The following is a 21,083-nucleotide window of genomic DNA, read 5'->3' as shown; positions in this document are numbered from 1 at the left end:
GGCCAATAGATCTGGACCACACTCACTCACAGGGGTTCCACCCGCAGAGCTGCTAAAGAAAAGGATGCTGAAAACCAGGTTATCCCTTATACACCCTGCTATGAAAGAAATTGTTGAGAGCAGGCATCAGTCACAATGTGACTACCATGACAGGAATGCGAGGGCGCAATGTATTGATGTCAACGACCCTGTTTTTGTCCTTAATTACGCTGCAGGCACAGTGATTGCCAAAGAGGGGAATAGGGTTTTGGTAGTTAAACTTACCAATGGACAAATCTGCCGAAAACATGTGGATCAAACTAAAAGGAGGTTCAGCAACCCCATAGAAGAATCAGAGGAAGAATACGACGTAGAGTTTACTCCACCACAAGTGACCGAACACCAGAACCAAGTGGAGAAGAGCCCAGTCACTGTGGGCAGTCCGGACAGGCCTGAGGCACCGCAAACAGCAGACACTCAGGCCAGCGCCCAACAACCGGAGCCCCAACTCAGGCGCTCTACAAGGGAGCGTAAACCACCAGAGAGACTTAACCTGTGATCCCAATAAGACTTTAGAAACATAGAAACATAGAAAATAGGTGCAGGAGTAGGCCATTCGGCCCTTCTAGCCTGCACCGCCATTCAATGAGTTCATGGCTGAACATTCAACTTCAGTACCCCATTCCTGCTTTCTCGCCATACCCCTTGATCCCCCTAGTAGTAAGGACCTCATCTAACTCCTTTTTGAATATATTTAGTGAATTGGCCTCAACAACTTTCTGTGGTAGAGAATTCCACAGGTTCACCACTCTCTGGGTGAAGAAGTTCCTCCGCATCTCGGTCCTAAATGGCTTACCCCTTATCCTTAGACTGTGACCTCTGGTTCTGGACTTCCCCAACATTGGGAACATTCTTCCTGCATCTAACCTGTCTAACCCCGTCAGAATTTTATATGTTTCTATGAGGTCCCCTCTCATTCTTCTGAACTCCAGTGAATACAAGCCCAGTTGATCCAGTCTTTCTTGATAGGTCAGTCCCGCCATCCCGGGAATCAGTCTGGTGAACCTTCGCTGCACTCCCTCAATAGCAAGAATGTCCTTCCTCAGGTTAGGAGACCAAAACTGTACACAATACTCCAGGTGTGGCCTCACCAATGCCCTGTACAACTGTAGCAACACCTCCCTGCCCCTGTACTCAAATCCCCTTGCAATGAAGGCCAACATGCCATTTGCTTTCTTAACCGCCTGCTGCACCTGCATGCCAACCTTCAATGACTGATGTACCATGACACCCAGGTCTCTTTGCACCTCCCCTTTTCCTAATCTGTCACCATTCAGATAATAGTCTGTCTCTCTGTTTTTACCACCAAAGTGGATAACCTCACATTTATCCACATTATACTTCATCTGCCATGCATTTGCCCACTCACCTAACCTATCCAAGTCGCTCTGCAGCCTCACAGCATCCTCCTCGCAGCTCACACTGCCACCCAACTTAGTGTCATCCGCAAATTTGGAGATACTACATTTAATCCCCTCATCTAAATCATTAATGTACAGTGTAAACAGCTGGGGCCCCAGCACAGAACCTTGCGGTACCCCACTAGTCACTGCCTGCCATTCTGAAAAGTACCCATTTACTCCTACTCTTTGCTTCCTGTCTGACAACCAGTTCTCAATCCATGTCAGGACACTACCCCCAATCCCATGTGCTCTAACTTTGCACATCAATCTCTTGTGTGGGACCTTGTCGAACGCCTTCTGAAAGTCCAAATATACCACATCAACTGGTTCTCCCTTATCCACTCTACTGGAAACATCCTCAAAAAATTCCATAAGATTTGTCAAGCATGATTTCCCTTTCACAAATCCATGCTGACTTGGACCTATCATGTCACCTCTTTCCAAATGCACTGCTATGACATCCTTAATAATTGATTCCATCATTTTACCCACTACCGATGTCAGGCTGACCGGTCTATAATTCCCTGTTTTCTCTCTCCCTCCTTTTTTAAAAAGTGGGGTTACATTGGCTACCCTCCACTCCATAGGAACTGATCCAGAGTCAATGGAATGTTGGAAAATGACTGTCAACGCATCCACTATTTCCAAGGCCACCTCCTTAAGTACTCTGGGATGCAGTCCATCAGGCCCTGGGGATTTATCGGCCTTCAATCCCATCAATTTCCCCAACACAATTTCCCGGCTAATAAGGATTTCCCTCAGTTCCTCCTCCTTACTAGACCCCCCGACCCCTTTTATAACCGGAAGGTTGTTCGTGTCCTCCTTCGTGAATACCGAACCAAAGTACTTGTTCAATTGGTCCGCCATTTCTTTGTTCCCCGTTATGACTTCCCCTGATTCTGACTGCAGAGGACCTACGTTTGTCTTTACTAACCTTTTTCTCTTTACATATCTATAGAAACTTTTGCAATCCGTCTTAATGTTCCCTGCAAGCTTCTTCTCATACTCCATTTTCCCTGCCCTAATCAAACCCTTTGTCCTCCTCTGCTGAGTTCTAAATTTCTCCCAGTCCCCAGGTTCGCTGCTATTTCTGGCCAATTTGTATGCCACTTCCTTGGCTTTAATACTATCCCTGATTTCCCTTGATAGCCACGGTTGAGCCACCTTCCCTTTTTTATTTTTATGCCAGACAGGAATGTACAATTGTTGTAGTTCATCCATGCGGTCTCTAAATGTCTGCCATTGCCCATCCACAGTCAACCCCTTAAGTATCATTCGCCAATCCATCCCAGCCAATTCACGCCTCATACCTTCAAAGTTACCCTTCTTTAAGTTCTGGACCATGGTCTCTGAATTAACTGTTTCATTCTCCATCCCAATGCAGAATTCCACCATATTATGGTCACTCTTCCCCAAGGGGCCTCGCACAACGAGATTGCTAATTAATCCTCTCTCATTACATAACACCCAGTCTAAGATGGCCTCCCCCCTAGTTGGTTCCTCGACATATTGGTCTAAAAAACCATCCCTTATGCACTCCAGAAAATCCTCCTCCACCGTATTGCTTCCAGTTTGGTTAGCCCAATCTATGTGCATATTAAAGTCACCCATTATAACTGCTGCACCTTTATTGCACGCACCCCTAATTTCCTGTTTGATGCCCTCCCCAACATCACTACTACTGTTTGGAGGTCTGTACACAACTCCCACTAACGTTTTTTGCCCTTTGGTGTTCTGCAGCTCTACCCATATAGATTCCACATCATCCAAGCTAATGTCCTTCCTAACTATTGCCTTAATCTCCTCCTTAACCAGCAATGCTACCCCACCTCCTTTTCCTTTTATTCTATTCTTCCTGAATGTTGAATACCCCTGGATGTTGAGTTCCCAGCCCTGATTATCCTGGAGCCACGTCTCCGTAATCCCAATCACATCATATTTGTTAACATCTATTTGCACAGTTAATTCATCCACCTTATTGCGGATACTCCTTGCATTAAGACACAAAGCCTTTAGGCTTGTTTTTTTAACACCCTCTGTCCTTTTAGAATTTTGCTGTACAATGGCCCTTTTTGTTCTTTGCCTTGGGTTTCTCTGCCCTCCACTTTTCCTCATCTCCTTTCTGTCTTTTGTTTTTGCCTCCTTTTTGTTTCCCTCTATCTCCCTGCATTGGTTCCCATCCCCCTGCCATATTAGTTTAACTCCTCCCCAACAGCACTAGCAAACACTCCCCCGAGGACATTGGTTCCGATTCTGCCCAGGTGCAGACCGTCCGGATTGTACTGGTCCCACCTCCCCCAGAACCGGTTCCAATGCCCCAGGACTTTGAATCCCTCCCTGCTGCACCATTGCTCAAGCCACGTATTCATCTGAGCTATCCTGTGATTCCTACTCTGACTAGCACGTGGCACTGGTAGCAATCCCGAGATTACTACTTTTGAGGTCCTACTTTTTAATTTAGCTCCTAGCTCCTTAAATTCATTTCGTAGGAACTCATCCCTTTTTTTACCTATGTCATTGGTACCAACGTGCACCACGACAACTGGCTGTTCTCCCTCCCTTTTTAGAATGTCCTGCACCCGCTCCGAGACATCCTTGACCCTTGGGGGGGGGGAGATGATGTCATGTATTCAACTATCATTGTAACCCATGTATAAGCTGACCTAAGTTGAACACCTTGAGAACATTGACCACAAGGGACGAACTGGTGGGGGACACTCCTAACCTGGACTTTCAGGTATAAAAGGGGAAGCTCCAGCCACCTTCATCACTTGCGGTCTTGGTAATAAAGGTAACTGGTCACAGAGTGACCTTCTCTCAAGTATGGGCCTCGTGTGCATTTATACTGTATAGTAAGGACGTATCACTCACCACCATTCCCCGACTCTCTCTCCCCAATCGCCATCCACCTTACTAACTCCCTCCCCCAATTACCGACCCTCACTCGCTCCTTCTGCCAGTCAGTCCCCCACTCACTGATCTCCACTCAGTCAACCGCCTCACACTCCTGTCACTCCCCATCATTGTCCTCCATTCACTCCCTCCCCCTCCCTATCCTCAGTCCCGTCTCCCTCCATCTTTCTCATTCTTCCCTCACCATGACTCCACTGCCTTCCCCTCCCTCACTTCCCTCCACTCACACTCCCCCTATCCTCAGTCCCGCCTCACTCTATCTTTCTCACTACCCCCCCTCCCCCTCACTCCCTCTCTGCCCCTCCCCCTCTCACTCCCCTCATTCCCTCCCTCACTCCTTCCTTCTCCCTCCCCCTCACTGCCCCGACCCCACACTCCCTCCCCTCTCCGTACTTACTCCTGGCCCCTCCTCCCGAAATCTCTGCCCAACGCCCGCGAAGCCGCGACTACTCAAGTCCGCTAAAAGCCTGCGGCCTCCTCTCCACGCGGGGCGACAATAGAGACAGAGGGAAAAACTTACGAGAATTGCGGCGGCAACAGCAACCGGCTCGGTCCAGCTCCCAGCTTCCGCCTGCCGCCGCCCGGACCGACCCGACCAGCTCCCACAGCTGGCAGAGAAAGGCGGACAGTCACAGCACCGCCACCGCCGCCAGCAGAGGCAGCAGCCAGGGGGAGAGAGGGAGGGGGCAAGAGGGAGAGGGAGGGGGTAATGGAGAGAGAGAGAGGGGCAGGAGGAGAGGGGAGCAGGGGAGAGGGGAGCAGGAGGAAGGGAGAGGGGGCAGGAGGGAAAGGTAATAGTGGGAGAGGGGAAGTGAAGGAGGGAGAGAGAGGGTAATAGTGAGAGAGGGTAATAGTGAGAGAGAGGGCAGGAGGGAGAGAGAGAGAGGGGGGGCAGGAGGAGAGGGGAGAAGTGAGGGAGCGAGGGGCAGGAGGGAGTGAGAGAGGGGGCAGAAGGGAAGAGTGATAGTGGGAAGGGAAGTGAGGGAGGGGTAATAGTGGGAGAGGGGGGGAAGTGAGGGAGAGAGGGGGGGCAGGAGGGAGAGAGGGGGGGCAGGAGGGAGAGAGAGAGGGGTAGGAGGGAGAGAGAGAGGGTAATAGTGAGAGAGAGGGCAGGAGGGAGAGAGAAAGAGGGGCAGGAGGGGAGGGCAATAGTGAGAGAGAGAGAGAGGGGGTAATAGTGGAAAAGAGGGGAAGTGAGAGAGGGGGTAATAGTGGGAGAGAGGGGGTAATAGTGGGAGAGAGGGGAAGTGAGAGAGGGGGTAATAGTGGGAGAGAGGGGAAGTGAGAGAGGGGGTAATAGTGAGAGAGGAGGGGGTAATAGAGGGCGGAGCGAGAGAGGGGGGCAATAGTGAGAGAGAGAGCTACTAAGATCATGGCTGATCATCGACCTCAGCATTTACCCACCCAATCTCCATATCCCTTGATTACCCTCGAGTCCAAAAATCAAACAGGAAATTAGGGATGCGTGCAATAAAGGTACAGCAGTTTTTATGGGTGACTTTAATCTACATATAGATTGGGCTAACCAAACTGGTAGCAATACTGTGGAGGAGGATTTCCTGGAGTGTATAAGGGATGGTTTTCTGGACCCAATATGTCAAGGAACCAACTAGAGAGCTGGCGATCCTATACTGGATGTGTAATGAGAGGATTAATTAGCAATCTGGTCGTGCGGGGCCTCTTGGGGAAGAGTGACCATAATATGGTAGAATTCTTCATTAAGATGGAGAGTGACACAATTAATTCAGAGACTAGGGTCCTGAACTTAAAGAAAAGAAACTTCGACGGTATGAGACTGAAATTGGCTAGGATAGATTGGAGAGTGAAACTTAAAGGGTTGACTGTGAATAGGCAATGGCAGACATTTAAAGATCACATGGATGAACGACAACAATTGTACATCCCTGTGTGGCGTAAGAATAAAAAAGGGAAGGTGGCTCAACCGTGGCTAACGAGAGAAATTAAGGAAAGTATTAAATCCAAGAAAGAGGCATATAAATTGGCCAGAAAAAGCAGCAAACCTGAGGACTGCAAGAAATTTAGAATCCAGCAGAGGAGGACTAAGAGTTTAATTAGGAGGGGGGAAATAGAGTATGAGAGTAAGCTTGCAGGGAACATAAAAACTGACTGCAAAAGCTTCTACAGATACCTGAAGAGAAAAAGATTAGTGAAGACTAATGTAGGTCTCTTGCAGTCAGAATCAGGTGAATTCAGAATGAGGAACAAGGAAATGAACAAATTGAACAAATACTTTGGTTCTGTCTTCAGTAAGGAAGACACAAATAACCTTCCGGAAATACTAGGGGACTGAAGGTCTAACGAGAAGGAGGAACTGAAGGAAATTCTTATTAGTCAGGAAATTGTGTTAGGGAAATTGATGGGATTGAAGACCGATAAATCCCCAGGGCCTGATAGTCTGCATCACAGAGTACTTAAGGAAGTGGCCCTAGAAATAGTGGATGCATTGACAGTCATTTTCCAACATTCCATGGACTCTGGATCAGTTCCTATGGATTGGAGGGTAGCGAATGTAACCCCACTTTTTAAAAAAAGGAGGGAGAGAGAAAACGGAATTATAGACCGGTTAGCCTGACATCGGTGGTGGGGAAAATGCTGGAATCAATTATTAAAGATGTAATAGCAGCGCATCTGGAAAGCGGTGACAGGATCAGTCCAAGTCAGCATGGATTTATGAAAGGAAAATCATGCTTGACAAATCTTCTTGAGTTTTTTGAGGATGTAACTAGTAGAGTGGATAAGGGAGAACCAGTGGATGTGGTATATTTGGACTTTCAAAAGGCTTTTGACCAGGACCCACACAAGAGATTAGTGTGCAAAATTAAGGCACATGGTATTCGGGGGTAATGTATTGCCGTGGATAGAGAACTGGTTGGCAGGCAGGAAGCAAAGAGTGGGAATAAACGAGTCCTTTTCAGAATGGCAGGTAGTGACCAGTGGAGTGCCGCAGGATTCAGTGCTGGGACCCCAGCTATTTACAATATACATTAACGATTTAGACGAAGGAATTGAGTGTAATATCTCCAAGTTTGCAGATGACACTAAGCTGGGTTGCAGTGCGAGCTGTGAGGAGGATGCTAGGAGGCTGCAGGGGGACTTGGACAGGTCAGGTGAGTGGGCAAATACATGGCAGATGCAGTATAATGTGGATAAATGTGAGGTTGTCCATTTTGGTGGCAAAAATAGTAAGACAAATTATTATCTGAATGGTGACAGATTAGTTAAAGGGGAGGTGCAAAGAGATCTGGGTGTCATGGTACATCAGTCATTGAAAGTAGGCATGCAGGTACAGCAGGCAGTAAAGAAAGCAAATGGCATGCTGGCCTTCATAGCGAGGGAATTTGAGTATAGGAGCAGGGAGGTCTTACTGTCCGGGGCCTTGGTGAGGCCACACCTTCAGTATTGCATGCAGTTTTGGTCTCCTAATCTGAGGAAGGACGTGCTTGCTATTGAAGGAGTGCAGCGAAGGTTCACCATACTGATTCCCGGGATGGCAGGACTGACATATGAGGAAAGACTGGATCGGCTAGGCTTATACTCACTGGAATTTAGAAGAATGAGAGGGGGTCTCATAGAAACTTATAAAATTCTGACGGGATTGGACAGGTTAGATGCAGGTAGAATGTTCCCGATGTTGGGGAATCCAGAACCAGAGGTCACAGTCTAAGGATAAGGGGTAAGCCTGGAGGACCGCCGAGATGAGGAGAAACTTTTTCACCCAGAGAGTGGTGAACCTGTGGAATTCTCTGCCACAGAAAGTTGTTGAGTCCAGTTCGTTGGACATATTCAAAAGGGAGTTAGATGTGGCCCTTACGGCTAAAGGAATCGGGAGTATGGAGAGAAGGCAGGGATGGGGTACTGAGGTTGCAACTCAGCCATGATCATATTGAATGGCGATGCAGGCTCGAAGGGCCGAATGGCCTACTCCTGCACTTATTTTCTATGTTTCTACCTATCAGCCTTTAATATACGCTAAGACTCAGCATCCACAGCCCTCTGGGCAGAGAATTCTAAAGATTCACAACCCTCTGAGTGAAGAAATTTCTCCTCATCTCAGTCTTAAATGGCCGACCCCTTATCCTGAGACTATGCCCCCTTGTTCTAGGCACTCCAGCCAGGAGAAACAATCTCTTAGCATCTACCCTGTCAATCCCCTCCAGAATCTTGTATTTTTCCATTCTACAGAATCTCTCATAGGACAGCCCTCTCATCCCATGAATCAATCTAGTGAATCTTCGTTGCACCGCCTCCAAGGCAAGTATATCTTTGGATAAGAAGATCACTACTGTGCACAGTAATCCAGGTGTGGTCTCACCAAGGCCCTGTACAATTGTAACAAGACTTCCTTACTCTTATACTCCAACCCCTTGCAATAAAGGCCAACATGCTATTTGTCTTCCTTATTGCTTTCTGTAGCTGCATGCTAGCGTTCTGTGTTCCTTGCACGAGGACACCCAAATCTCTCTGAACATCAACATTGACAAGTTTCTCACCATTTAAAAAATATTCTATTTTTCTATTCTTATCAAAGTGAATAACCTCACACAGTCGAGAAAATAGACAACAAGGGAGTTTGGCAGTGCTAAATGGTGTATATACTTCAATGCAAGGAGTCGAGGGAATAAGGCAGATAAGCTGAGAACACAGATAGACATTTGGGAGTATGATATTGCTATTACTGAGATATAGCTGAAAGAAGGACAGACGTGGCAGCTCAACATTCCTGGTTACAGAGCTTTCAGATGGAATAGAGAGGGGGATAACAAAGAATGGGGGGGTCACAGTATTGATTAAAGAAACAATTACAGCTGTGAGGAGGGCTTCTCGGCCTTTTGGCTAAGATCATGCGTAACTGACCTGACAGGGGAGTAACCATGACCCCAAAGTGGTTCTCCCTGGATCAGGAAGGTGGTTCTCCTATGCTTTTTGGAAATAGGAGGTGGGTGGGGTGGCTTGACCCATCCACCTCCACGGAGGTGTGTGGGGGGCCTGACCCATCCACCTCCATGGCACGAACCTGGTATTGCAGTACTTCCAGGAACGGTGCAGTGGCTCTAGGCCTTTTGGCTAAGAGCATTGGCGCAGAGTGATCCTTGATGTGTGCAAGGTGACCTCTGGCGTTTGTGATTTGACAAAGAATTGGAAAGATTGGCTACGAATTTTTAAAAAATAATATGTTAGAAGGATCATCAAATGAGGCCATATGGGTTGAATTGAAGAACAAAAAAGGGGCGATCACATAGCTGGGAGTGTACTATAATAGACCCCCAAACAGTCAGAGGGAGATAGAAGAGGAAATATGTAGGCAAATTTCTGAGAAGTCAAAAACTATAAGGCAGTAAAAGTAGGGGATTTCAACTGCCCTAATATTAACTGAGATAGAATTAGTGTGAAAGGTATAGAGGGTTCAGAATTCCTGGAATACATTCAGGAGAACTTATTTAGCCAGTATGTAGCAACCACAATAAAGGAGGGGGCAGTTCTGCACTTAGTTTTAGGGAACGAAGCAAGGCAACAACAACAATAACTTGTATTTATATAGCGCCTTTAATGTAGTGAAACGTCCAAAGGCGCTTCACAGAATATTATGCGATAAAAAATGACACCGAGCTGCATAATTAGAAATTAACGCAGGTGACCAAAAGCTTGGTCAAAGATGTATGTTTCAAGGAGCGTCTTGAAGGAGGATAGAGAGGCAGAGAGGTTTAGGTAGGGAGTTCCAGAGCTTGGGTACAGGCAACAGAAGGCACAGCCACCAATGATTGAGCGATTATAATCAAGGATGCTCAGGAAGGCAGAATTAGAGAAGCGCAGCCATCTCGCGCGTGGGGGAAGGGTGAGGTTGTGGGGCTGGAGCAGATTACAGCGATAGGGAGGGGCGAGGCCATGGAGGGATTTGAAAACAAGGGTGAGAATTTTGAAATCAAGGCATTGCTTAACCGGAAGCCAATGTAGGTCAGCAAGCACAGGGGTGATGGGTGAGCGGGACTTGGTGCGAGTTAAGACACAGGCAGCCGAGTTTTTGATCACCTCTAGTTTACGTAGGGTAAAATGTGGGAGGCCAGCCAGGAGTGCGTTGGAATAGTCAGGTCTACAGGTAACAAAGGCATGGATGAGGGTTTCAGCAGCGGATGAGATGAGGCAAGAGCGATATTACGGCGGTGGAAATAGGCGGTCTCAGATATGCTGCGGATATATGGTCGAAAGCTCATTCATTTCAGGGTCAAATATGATACCAAGGTTGTGAACAGTCTGGTTCAGCCTCGGACAGGAGTTGGGGAGAGGGATGGAGTCAGTGGCTAGAGAATGGAGTTTGTGGCGGGGACCAAAAACAATGGCTTCAGTCTTCCCAATATTCAGTTCGAGAAAATTTCTGCTCTGGATGTTGGACCAAGTACTCTTGACAATTTAGAGACTGTGGAGAAGTGGTAGTAACATAGAAACATAGAAAATAGGTGCAGAAGTAGGCCATTCGGCCCTTCGAGCCTGCACCACCATTCAATATGATCGTGGATGATCATGCAACTTCAGTACCCCATTCCTGCTTTCTCTCCACACCCCTTGATCCCTTTAGCCACAAGGGCCACATCTAACTCCCTTTTGAATATATCTAACAAACTGGCCTCAACAACTTTCTGTGATAGAGAATTCCACAGGTTCACAATTCTCTGAGTGAAGAAGTTACTCCTCATCTCGGTCCGAAATGGCTTACCCCTTATCCTTATCCTTAGAGTAGTGAGGTAGAGCTGGGTGTCATCAGCATACATGTGGAAACTGACGCTGTGTTTCCGGATGATGTCGCCAAGGGGCAACATGTAGATGAGAAATAGGAGGGGGCCAAGGATAGATCCTTGGGGGACACCAGAGGTAATAGGTGGAAGGAGTATTTTGGTGCCAGTGATCAAAAATCAGTTAGATTTAGGGTGGTTATGGAAAAGGACAAAGATAGACCAGGAATAAAAGTTCTCAATTGAGGGAAGGCCAATGTTACTAAGCTGAGATGTGACTTAGCCAAAGTGGAATAGAAACAGCTACTTGAAGGTAAATCAGTGTCAGAGCAGTGGATGACATTCAAGGAGGAGATCTGAGAGTTTAGAGCATTAATGTTCCCTTAAAGAAAAAGGGCGGGACTAACAGATCTAGAGCCCCCTAGATGTCAAGGGGCATACAAGTTAGGATAAAGAAAAAAAGGGAGGCTTATGACAGATACCGAGGGCTCAAGACTGCAGTAACCCTCGAGTATAGAAAGTGCAGAGGTGAAATTAAAAAGGAAATTAGGAAAGCAAAGAGAGAGCACAAAAAAATTTTGGCAAGTAACATCAAGGAAAATCCAAAGGTGTTTTATAAATTCATTAAGAGCAAGAGGATAACTAAAGAAAGAGTGGGGCCTATTAGAGACCATGAGGGTAACCTGTGTGTGGAGGCGGAAGACATGTGTATGGTTCTTAATGAATACTTTGCATTTGTTTTCACAAAAGAGGGGGGCAATGCAGCCATTGCAAACAAGGAGGTGTGTGAAATATTACATGAAATAAACATAGTGAGATAGGAAGTATAGCAGCTTTGAAAGTGGATAAATTCCCAGGCCCGGATCAAATTCTATTTAAAAAAGGAGGCAGACAAAAAGCAGGAAACTATAGACCAGTTGGCCTAACATTTGTCGTTGCGAAAATGCTATTAAGGAAGCAGTAGCGAACATTTGGAAAAGCATAATTCAATCAAGCAGAGTCAGCATGGTTTTATGAAAGGGAAATCATGTTTGACAAATTTGCTGGAGTTCTTTGAGGATGTAACGAGCAGGGTGGATAAGGGGGAACCGGTGGATGTGGTGTATTGGATTTCCAGAAGGCATTCAATAAGGTGCCACATAAGAGGTTACTGCACAAGATAAAAGTTCATGGGGTTGGGGGTAATATATTAGCATGGATAGAGGATTGGCTAACTAACAGAAAACAAAGAGTCGGGATAAATGGGTAATTTTCCGGTTGGCAAACAGTAACTAGTGGGGTGCCGCAACGATCGGTGCTGGGTCCTCAAGTCTTTACAATCTATATTAATGACTTGCATGAAGGGACCAAGTGTAATGTAGCCAAGTTTGCTGACGAAACAAAGGTGGGTGGGAAAGCAAATTTTGAGGAGGACACAAAAAATCTGCAAAGGGATATAGACAGGCTAAGTGAGTGGGCAAATAATTGGCAGATGGAGGATAGAATAAAAGGAAAAGGAGGTGGGGTAGCATTGCTGGTTAAGGAGGAGATTAATGCAATAGTTAGGAAGGACATTAGCTGGGATGATGTGGAATCTTTCTGGGTAGAGCTGCAGAACACCAAAGGGCAAAAAACGTTAGTGGGAGTTGTGTACAGACCTCCAAACAGTAGTAGTGGTGTTGGGGAGGGCATCAAACAAGAAATTAGGGGTGCATGCAATAAAGGTGCAGCAGTTATAATGGGTGACTTTAATATGCACATAGATTGGGCTAACCAAACTGGAAGCAATACGGTGGAGGAGGATTTCCTGGAGTGCATAAGGAATGGTTTTCTAGACCAATATGTCGAGGAATCAACTAGGGGGGAGGCCATCTTAGACTGGGTGTTGTGTAATGAGAGAGGATTAATTAGCAATCTCGTTGTGCGAGGCCCCTTGGGGAAGAGTGACCATAATATGGTGGAATTCTGCATTAGGATGGAGAATGAAACAGTTAATTCAGAGACCATGGTCCAGAACTTAAAGAAGGCTAACTTTGAAGGTATGAGGCGTGAATTGGCTAGGATAGATTGGCGAATGATACTTAAGGGGTTGACTGTGGATGGGCAATGGCAGACATTTAGAGACCGCATGGATGAACTACAACAATTGTACATTCCTGTCTGGCATAAAAATAAAAAAGGGAAGGTGGCTCAACCGTGGCTATCAAGGGAAATCAGGGATAGTATTAAAGCCAAGGAAGTGGCATACAAATTGGCTAGAAATAGCAGCGAACCCGGGGACTGGGAGAAATTTAGAACTCAGCAGAGGAGGACAAAGGGCAGGGAAAATGGAGTACGAGAAGAAGCTTGCAGGGAACATTAAGACGGATTGCAAAAGTTTCTATAGATATGTAAAGAGAAAAAGGTTAGTAAAGACAAACCTAGGTCCCCTGCAGTCAGAATCAGGGGAAGTCATAACGGGGAACAAAGAAATGGCAGACCAATTGAACAAGTACTTTGGTTCGGTATTCACTAAGGAGGACACAAACAACCTTCCGGATATAAAAGGGGTCAGAGGGTCTAGTAAGCAGGAGGAACTGAGGGAAATCCTTATTAGTCGGGAAATTGTGTTGGGGAAATTGATGGGATTGAAGGCCGATAAATCCCCAGGGCCTGATGGACTGCATCCCAGAGTACTTAAGGAGGTGGCCTTGGAAATAGTGGATGCGTTGACAGTCATTTTCCAACATTCCATTGACTCTGGATCAGTTCCTATGGAGTGGAGGGTAGCCAATGTAACCCCACTTTTTAAAAAAGGAGGGAGAGAGAAAACAGGGAATTATAGACCGGTCAGCCTGACATCGGTAGTGGGTAAAATGATGGAATCAATTATTAAGGATGTCATAGCAGTGCATTTGGAAAGAGGTGACATGATAGGTCCAAGTCAGCATGGATTTTTGAAAGGGAAATCATGCTTGACAAATCTTCTGGAATTTTTTGAGGATGTTTCCAGTGGAGTGGACAAGGGGGAACCAGTTGATGTGGTATATTTGGACTTTCAGAAGGCGTTCGACAAGGTCCCACACAAGAGATTAATGTGCAAAGTTAAAGCATATGGTATTGGGGGTAGTGTGCTGACATGGATTGAGAACTGGTTGGCAGACAGGAAGCAAAGAGTAGGAGTAAATGGGTACTTTTCAGAATGGCAGGCAGTGACTAGTGTGGTACCGCAAGGTTCTGTGCTGGGGCCCCAGCTGTTTACACTGTACATTAATGATTTAGATGAGGGGATTAAATGTAGTATCTCCAAATTTGCGGATGACACTAAGTTAGGTGGCAGTGTGAGCTGCGAGGAGGATGCTATGAGGCTGCAGAGTGACTTGGATAGATTAGGTGAGTGGGCAAATGCATGGCAGATGAAGTATAATATGGATAAATGTGAGGTTATCCACTTTGGTGGTAAAAACAGAGAGACAGACTATTATCTGAATGGTAACAGATTAGGAAAAGGGGAGGTGCAATGAGACCTGGGTGTCATGGTACATCAGTCATTAAAGGTTGGCATGCAGGTACAGCAGGTGGTTAAGAAAGCAAATGGCATGTTGGCCTTCATAGCGAGGGGATTTGAGTACAGGGGCAGGGAGGTGTTGCTACAGTTGTACAGGGCCTTGGTGAGGCCACACCTGGAGTATTGGGTACAGTTTTGGTCTCCTAACTTGAGGAAGGACATTCTTGCTATTGAGGGAGTGCAGCGAAGGTTCACCAGACTGATTCCCGGGATGGCGGGACTGACCTATCAAGAAAGACTGGTTCAACTGGGATTGTATTCACTGGAGTTCAGAAGAATGAGAGGGGACCTCATAGAAACGTTTAAAATTCTGATGGGTTCAGACAGGTTAGATGCAGGAAGAATGTTCCCAATGTTGGGGAAGTCCAGAACCAGGGGTCACAGTCTGAGGATAAGAGGTAAGCCATTTAGGACCGAGATACAGGAGAAACTTCTTCACCCAGAGAGTGGTGAACCTGTGGAATTCTCTACCACAGAAAGTTGTTGAGGCCAATTCACTAAATATATTCAAGAAGGAGTTAGATGAAGTCCTTACTACTAGGGGGATCAAGGGGTATGGCGAGAAAGCAGGAATGGGGTACTGAAGTTGCATGTTCAGCCATGAACTCATTGAATGGCGGTGCAGGCAAGAAGGGCCGAATGGCCTACTCCTGCACCTATTTTCTATGTTTCTATGTTTCTGTAATGTGGGAAAATGTGAGGTTATCCACTTCGGCAGAAATAATAGAAAAGCAAATTATAATTTAAATGGAAAAATTGCAAAGTGCTGCAGTACAGAGGGACCTGGCGGTCCTTGTGCATGAAACACAAAAAGTTAGTATGCAGATACAGCAAGTAATCAGGAAGGCAAACGGAATGTTGGCCTTTATTACAAGGTGGATAGAATATAAAAGCAGATAAGTCCTGCTACAACTGTACAGGGTATTGGTGAGGTCACACCTGTACTGCGTACAGTTTTGGTCTCCGTATTTAAGGAAGGATATACTTGCATTGGAGGCTGTTCAGAGAAGGCTCACTGGGTTGATTCCGGCGATGAGGGGGTTGACTTATGAGGATAGGTTGAGTAGATTGGGCCTACACAAATTGGAGTTCAGTAGAATGATCTTATTGAAACATATAAGATAATGAGGCGGCTTGACAAGGTGGATGCAGAGAGGATATTTCCACTCATAGGGGAAACTAAAACTCAGGGGCATAGTCTTCGAATAAGGGGCCACCCATTTAAAACCGATGAGGAGAAATTTCTTCTCTCAGAGGGTTGTAATTCTATGGAATTCTCTCCCCAGAGAGCTGTGCAGGCTGGGTCATTGAATATATTTAAAGGCGGAGATAGACAGATTTTTGAGCGATAACGGAGTAAAGGGTTATGGGGAGTGGGCAGGGAAGTGGCGCTGATCAGATCAGCCATGATCTTATTGAATGGCAGAGCAGGCACGAGGGGCCAAATGGCCTACTCCTGCTTCTATTTCTTATGTTCTTATGTAAATATTTCCCAGGCTGTTAAGAGAAGCAAAAGAGGAAACAACAGAGGCTCTGACCATCATTTTCCAATCCTCTCTGCTGGAGGATTGAAGGAATGCTAACGTTGTACCTTTGTTTAAAAAGGGAGAAAGGGCTAGACTGAGTAATTATAGGCCAGTCAGTCTAACCTCGGTGGTGAGAAAATTATTGGAAAAAATTCTGAGGGACAGGATAAATCTTCATTTAGAAAGACACAGATTAATCCAGGACAGTCAGCATGGATTTGTTAAGGGAAGGTCGTGTCTGACTAACTTGATTGAATTTTCTGAGGAAGTAACGAAGAGAGTCAATGAGGGTAGCATGTCTTGTGTAGTGTATATGGATTTTAACAAGGCTTTTGATAAGGTACCACATGGCACACTGGTCACGAAAGTAAAAGTTCATGGAATTCAAGGCAAAGTGGCAAGTTGGATCCAAAATTGGCTCAGAGGCAGGAAGCAAAGGGTAATGGTTGATGGGTGTTTTTGTGACTGGAAAGCCCAGCTCAGTACCAGGTCCCTTGCTTTTTGTGGTATGTATCAATGATTTAGACTTGAATGTAGCAGGCATGATTAAGAAGTTTGCAGATGATACAATAATTGGCTGTGTGATTGATAATGAAGCAGAAAGCTGTAGACTGCAGGAAGATATCAATGAACTGGTCAGTTGGGCAGAACAGTGGCAAATGGAATTCAATCCGGAGAAGATGAGGTAATGCATCTGGGGAGGGCTAACTATGAGATTGTTAATTAACTCTGTCTCATTACACAATACAAGATCGAAAATAGCCTGTTCCCTGGTTGGTTCCAGGATGCATTGTTCTAGGAAACTGTCCCGAATGCATTCCATGAACTCGTCCTCCAGACTACCTTTGCCAATTTGATTTGTCCACTCTACATGAAGATTAAAGTCCCGCCCGATTATTGCAATACCTTTTTACAAACTCCTACTATTTCTTGATTAATATTCTGTCCAATAGGATGTTGGGGGGCCTATATACTACTCCCACCAGTGTGTTCTGCCCTTTGTTATTCAGTAATGGGGAACATGGAGATGGCAGAAACTCTGAACAAATATTTTGTTTCAGTCTTTACGGTAGAGGACACTAACAATATTCCAACAGTGGATAGTCAAGGGGCTATAGGGGGAGAGGAACTTAACACAATCACAATCACTAAGGAGGTGGTACTCAGTAAGATAATGGGACTAAAGGCAGATAAATCGCCAGGACCTGATAGCTTGCATCCTAGGGTCTTAAGAGAAGTAGCGGCAGGGATTGTGGATGCATTGGTTGTAATTTACCAAAATTCCCTGGATTCTGGAGATTGGAAAACTGAAAATGTAACGCCCCTATTTAAAAAAGGAGGCAGACAAAAAGTAGGAAACTATAGACCAGTTAGCCTAACATCTGTGGTTGGGAAAATGTTGGGAGTCCATTATTAAAGAAGCAGCAGCAGGACATTTGCATAAGCAAAATTCTCTCAGGCAGAATCTGCATGGATTTATGAAGGGGAAGCCATGTTTGACAAATTTGCTGGAGTTCTTTGAGGATGTAACGAACAGGGTGGATAAAGGGAAACCAGTGGATGTGGTGTATTTGGACTTCCAGAAGGCATTTGACAAGGTGTCATATAAAAGGTTATTGCACAAGATAAAAGTTCATGGGGTTGGGGGTAATATATTAGCATGGATAGAGGACTGGCTAACTAACAGAAAACAGAGAGTCGGGATAAATGGTTCATTCTCTGATCGGCAACCAGAAACTAGTGGGGTGCCACAGGGATCAGTGCTGGGACCCCAACTATTTACAATCTATATTAACGACTTGGAAGAAGGGACTGAGTGTAACGTAGCCAAGTTTGCTAATGATACAAAGATGGGAGGAAAAGCAATGTGTGAGGAGGACACAAAAAATCTGCAGAAAGACATAGGCAGACTAAGTGAGCGGGAAAGAGTTTGGCAGATGGAGTATAATGTTGGAAAGTGTGAGGTCATGCACTTTGGCAGAACAAAATCAAAGAACAAGTTATTATTTAAATGGAGAAAGATAGCAAAGTGCCGCAGTACAGCGGGACCTGGGGGTACTTGTGCATGAAACACAAAAGAATAGTATGCAAGTACAGCAAGTGATCACGAAGGCCAATAGTATCTTGGCCTTTATTGCAAAGGGGATGGAATATAAAAGCAGGGAAGTCTTGCTACAGCTATACAAGGTATTGGTGAGGCCACACCTGGAATACTGTGTGTAGTTTTGGTTTCCATATTTACGAAAGGATATACTTGCTTTGGAGGCAGTTCAGAGAAGGTTCAACTAGGTTGATTCTGGGGATGAGAGGGTTGACTTATGAGGAAAGGTTGAGTAGGTTGGGCCTCTACTCATTGGAGTTCAGAAGAAAGAATATCGAAACGTATAAAATTATGACGGGGTTTGACAAGGTGGATGCAGAGAGGATGTTTCCACTGATGGGGGAGACTAGAACTAGAGGGCATGATCAGAGAATAAAGGGCCGCCCATTTAAAACTGAGATGAGGAGAAATTTCTTCTCTCAGAGGGTTGTAAATCTGTGGAATTCGCTGCCTCAGAGAGCTGTGGAAGCTGGGACATTGAATAAATTTAAGACAGAAATAGACAGTTTCTTGAACGATAAGGGGATAAGGGATTATGGGGAGTGGGCAGGGAAGTGGAGCTGAGTCTATGATCAGATCAGCCATGATTTTATTGAATGGTGGAGCAGGCTCGAGGGCCTGTATGGCCTACTGCTGTTCCTATTTCTTATCTTCTTATGTTCTGATCTCCACCCATACTGATTCAATGTTCTGATCTAGGAGGACTTCTCACTTCCTGTTCTACTTGGTGTTCTCATATTTCACAGCTACCTTGAGGAATTTGATACCAGACTAGCCACTATCAGGCCACTGACTCCCGCAGCTATACTTCCTCCCACCCCGCTTCCTGTAAGGATTCTATACCATTCTCCCAGTTTTTCCATCTCCGTTGCACCTGTTCTGATGATGCCACCTTCCATACCAGTGCTTCCGCTATGTTTTCCTTTTTCCTCAACCGAGGATTCCCCTCCACCGGGGTTGACAGGGCCCTCGACCACGTTCAGCCCATTTCCCACACTTCTGCTCTCACCCCTTCCCCTTACTTCCAGAATCACGATAAGGTTCCTCTTATCTTCATCTACCAGCCTCCACGTTCAACGGATCATCCGCTGCTATACCCACCACCTCCAGCGTGATGCCATCACCAAACACATCTTCCCCTCCCCTCCCCTTTCAATATTCCAATGGGACCGTTCCCTCCGTGACACCATGTTCCAATCTTCAATCACCCTGCCATTCCCATGACAACTTCCCATGCAAGTGCAGGAGATGCAACATCTGCCATTTTACCTCCTTCCTTCCCATTGTCCAAGGCCACAAACCCTACTTCTAGGTGAAACAGCATTTTACTTGTACTTCTTTCAATTTACTCTACATTGGGGAGATTGAACACAGATTGAGGGATCACTTGGCGGAGCACTTCCGTTCAGACCACAAGCATGACCCTGAGCTGCCGGTCTCTTTCATTTTAATTCTCTGTCCCACTCCCACTTTGACCGCGGACTCCTACACTGTTCTAATGAAGCTCAATGGAAGCTTGAGGAACATCACCTCATCGTCCGATGAGGCACTTTCAGCCTTCCGGACTCAACATCGAGTTCAACAATTTCCGATCATAACCACTGCTCCCATTTTTTCGGACAGCCGTTGCTGGTAATGATTTGACTTTAATCGTTTTCAGCTCCTCTAGACCCATCTTCTGTTTCTTTACTTGTCTCATTACCACAGCCTTTTGCCTTGCACCAGCATCCCTTTTGTCATTTAATCACTCCTGCCTTCTGTCCTACGATAAACCTTGCCTTTTGTTCTTTCCTCCCCCATCCCCCACCATTCCCTGCCTCTGTACTTGCATAAAACCTGTTACATCTCTAAATTTTTCTAGCTCTGATGAAAGAACATAACGTAAGAAATAGGAGCAGGAGCTGGCCATTCGGCCTCTTGAGCCTGCTCCGCCATTCAATAGATCATGGCTGATCTTCGACCTCAACTCCTGCACTATCCCCATATCACTTGATTCCCTTAATATCCAAAAATCTGTTAATCTTGTCATGTATCTTACATTATTATATATAACTGTATCCTAACATGCTATACATGACTGTAATAAGATATGACCTGTAACCACCAGCATACTTTACCACCAAGGGTGCACTTGCAAGAGACAGGTATATAAGGACAGGTCTCAGGCAAGTGCAGCATTCCAGAGCTGTGAAATAAAGGTGCAGGTCCAGAGTGACCTTGGCTTCACTACATGCCTCGTGTGAATCTGTACTGAGGAATAGGACTTTGCAGTGGCGACGAGTTATGGGATTACAGAATCCACAGAATGGCGAACAACGGATCAGATGAAAAGTACAATGCGGGAGACAATTGGGAGGACTTTATAGAAAGGCTCCAGCAAAGCTTTGTAACCAAAGACTGGTTAGGTGACGATAAGGCAGACAAGAGAAGAGCCCATCTCTTGACCAGCTGTGGCTCGAAAACATACGCTTTAATGAAGGATCTGTTGGCACCCGAGAAACTAGCAAGCAAGTCGTTTGAAGAATTGAGCACACTGGTAACAGACCACCTGAAGCCAGTGAGCAGCCTACACATGGCCAGACACAGGTTCTACAACTACAGACGCTGTGTGGGCCAGAGCATACCCGACTTCGTGGCAGAACTTCGGAAGTTGGCTAGTTTATGTGAGTTCTCCGATGAACTGAGGAGAGAAATGCTGAGAGACTTTTTCATTGAAGGAATAGACCACACAGGCATATTCTGAAAGCTCATAGAGACCAAGAACCTGACCTTAGAGGCAGCAGCACTGGAAGGGGAAGAAGAAACGAGGTTGATTTACAATGCAGGTAC

At 45.8% G+C, this 21,083-nt stretch overlaps 1 protein-coding gene and 1 pseudogene across 7 annotated transcripts in view; one reads left to right on the top strand and one right to left on the bottom strand.

Annotated features, from left to right (window-relative positions):
• yeats2 (YEATS domain containing 2) overlaps positions 1–5,197 on the bottom strand; it is a 317,137-nt gene extending 311,940 nt beyond the window's left edge. For 3 of the 7 annotated variants that reach the window (XM_070883313.1, XM_070883315.1, XM_070883312.1), the window contains exon 1: positions 4,876–5,194. The gene's annotated coding sequence lies outside the window, so the exon portion shown is untranslated. Of the gene's footprint in view, positions 1–4,875 lie in introns of all 7 variants that reach the window. The other 4 variants (XM_070883310.1, XM_070883316.1, XM_070883319.1 and 1 more) reach the window with 3 other exon arrangements.
• Positions 5,198–9,189: 3,992 nt separating this feature from the next.
• LOC139266417 (U2 spliceosomal RNA) lies at positions 9,190–9,427 on the top strand (annotated as a pseudogene).
• The last annotated feature ends 11,656 nt before the right edge of the window (positions 9,428–21,083 follow it).

Source organism: Pristiophorus japonicus, chromosome 6 (genome assembly GCF_044704955.1).
Source record: "Pristiophorus japonicus isolate sPriJap1 chromosome 6, sPriJap1.hap1, whole genome shotgun sequence".
Lineage (NCBI taxonomy): Eukaryota > Metazoa > Chordata > Chondrichthyes > Pristiophoridae > Pristiophorus > Pristiophorus japonicus.
Note: the sequence above shows the minus strand (reverse complement) of the source record. Positions and strands in the feature narration are given on the sequence as shown.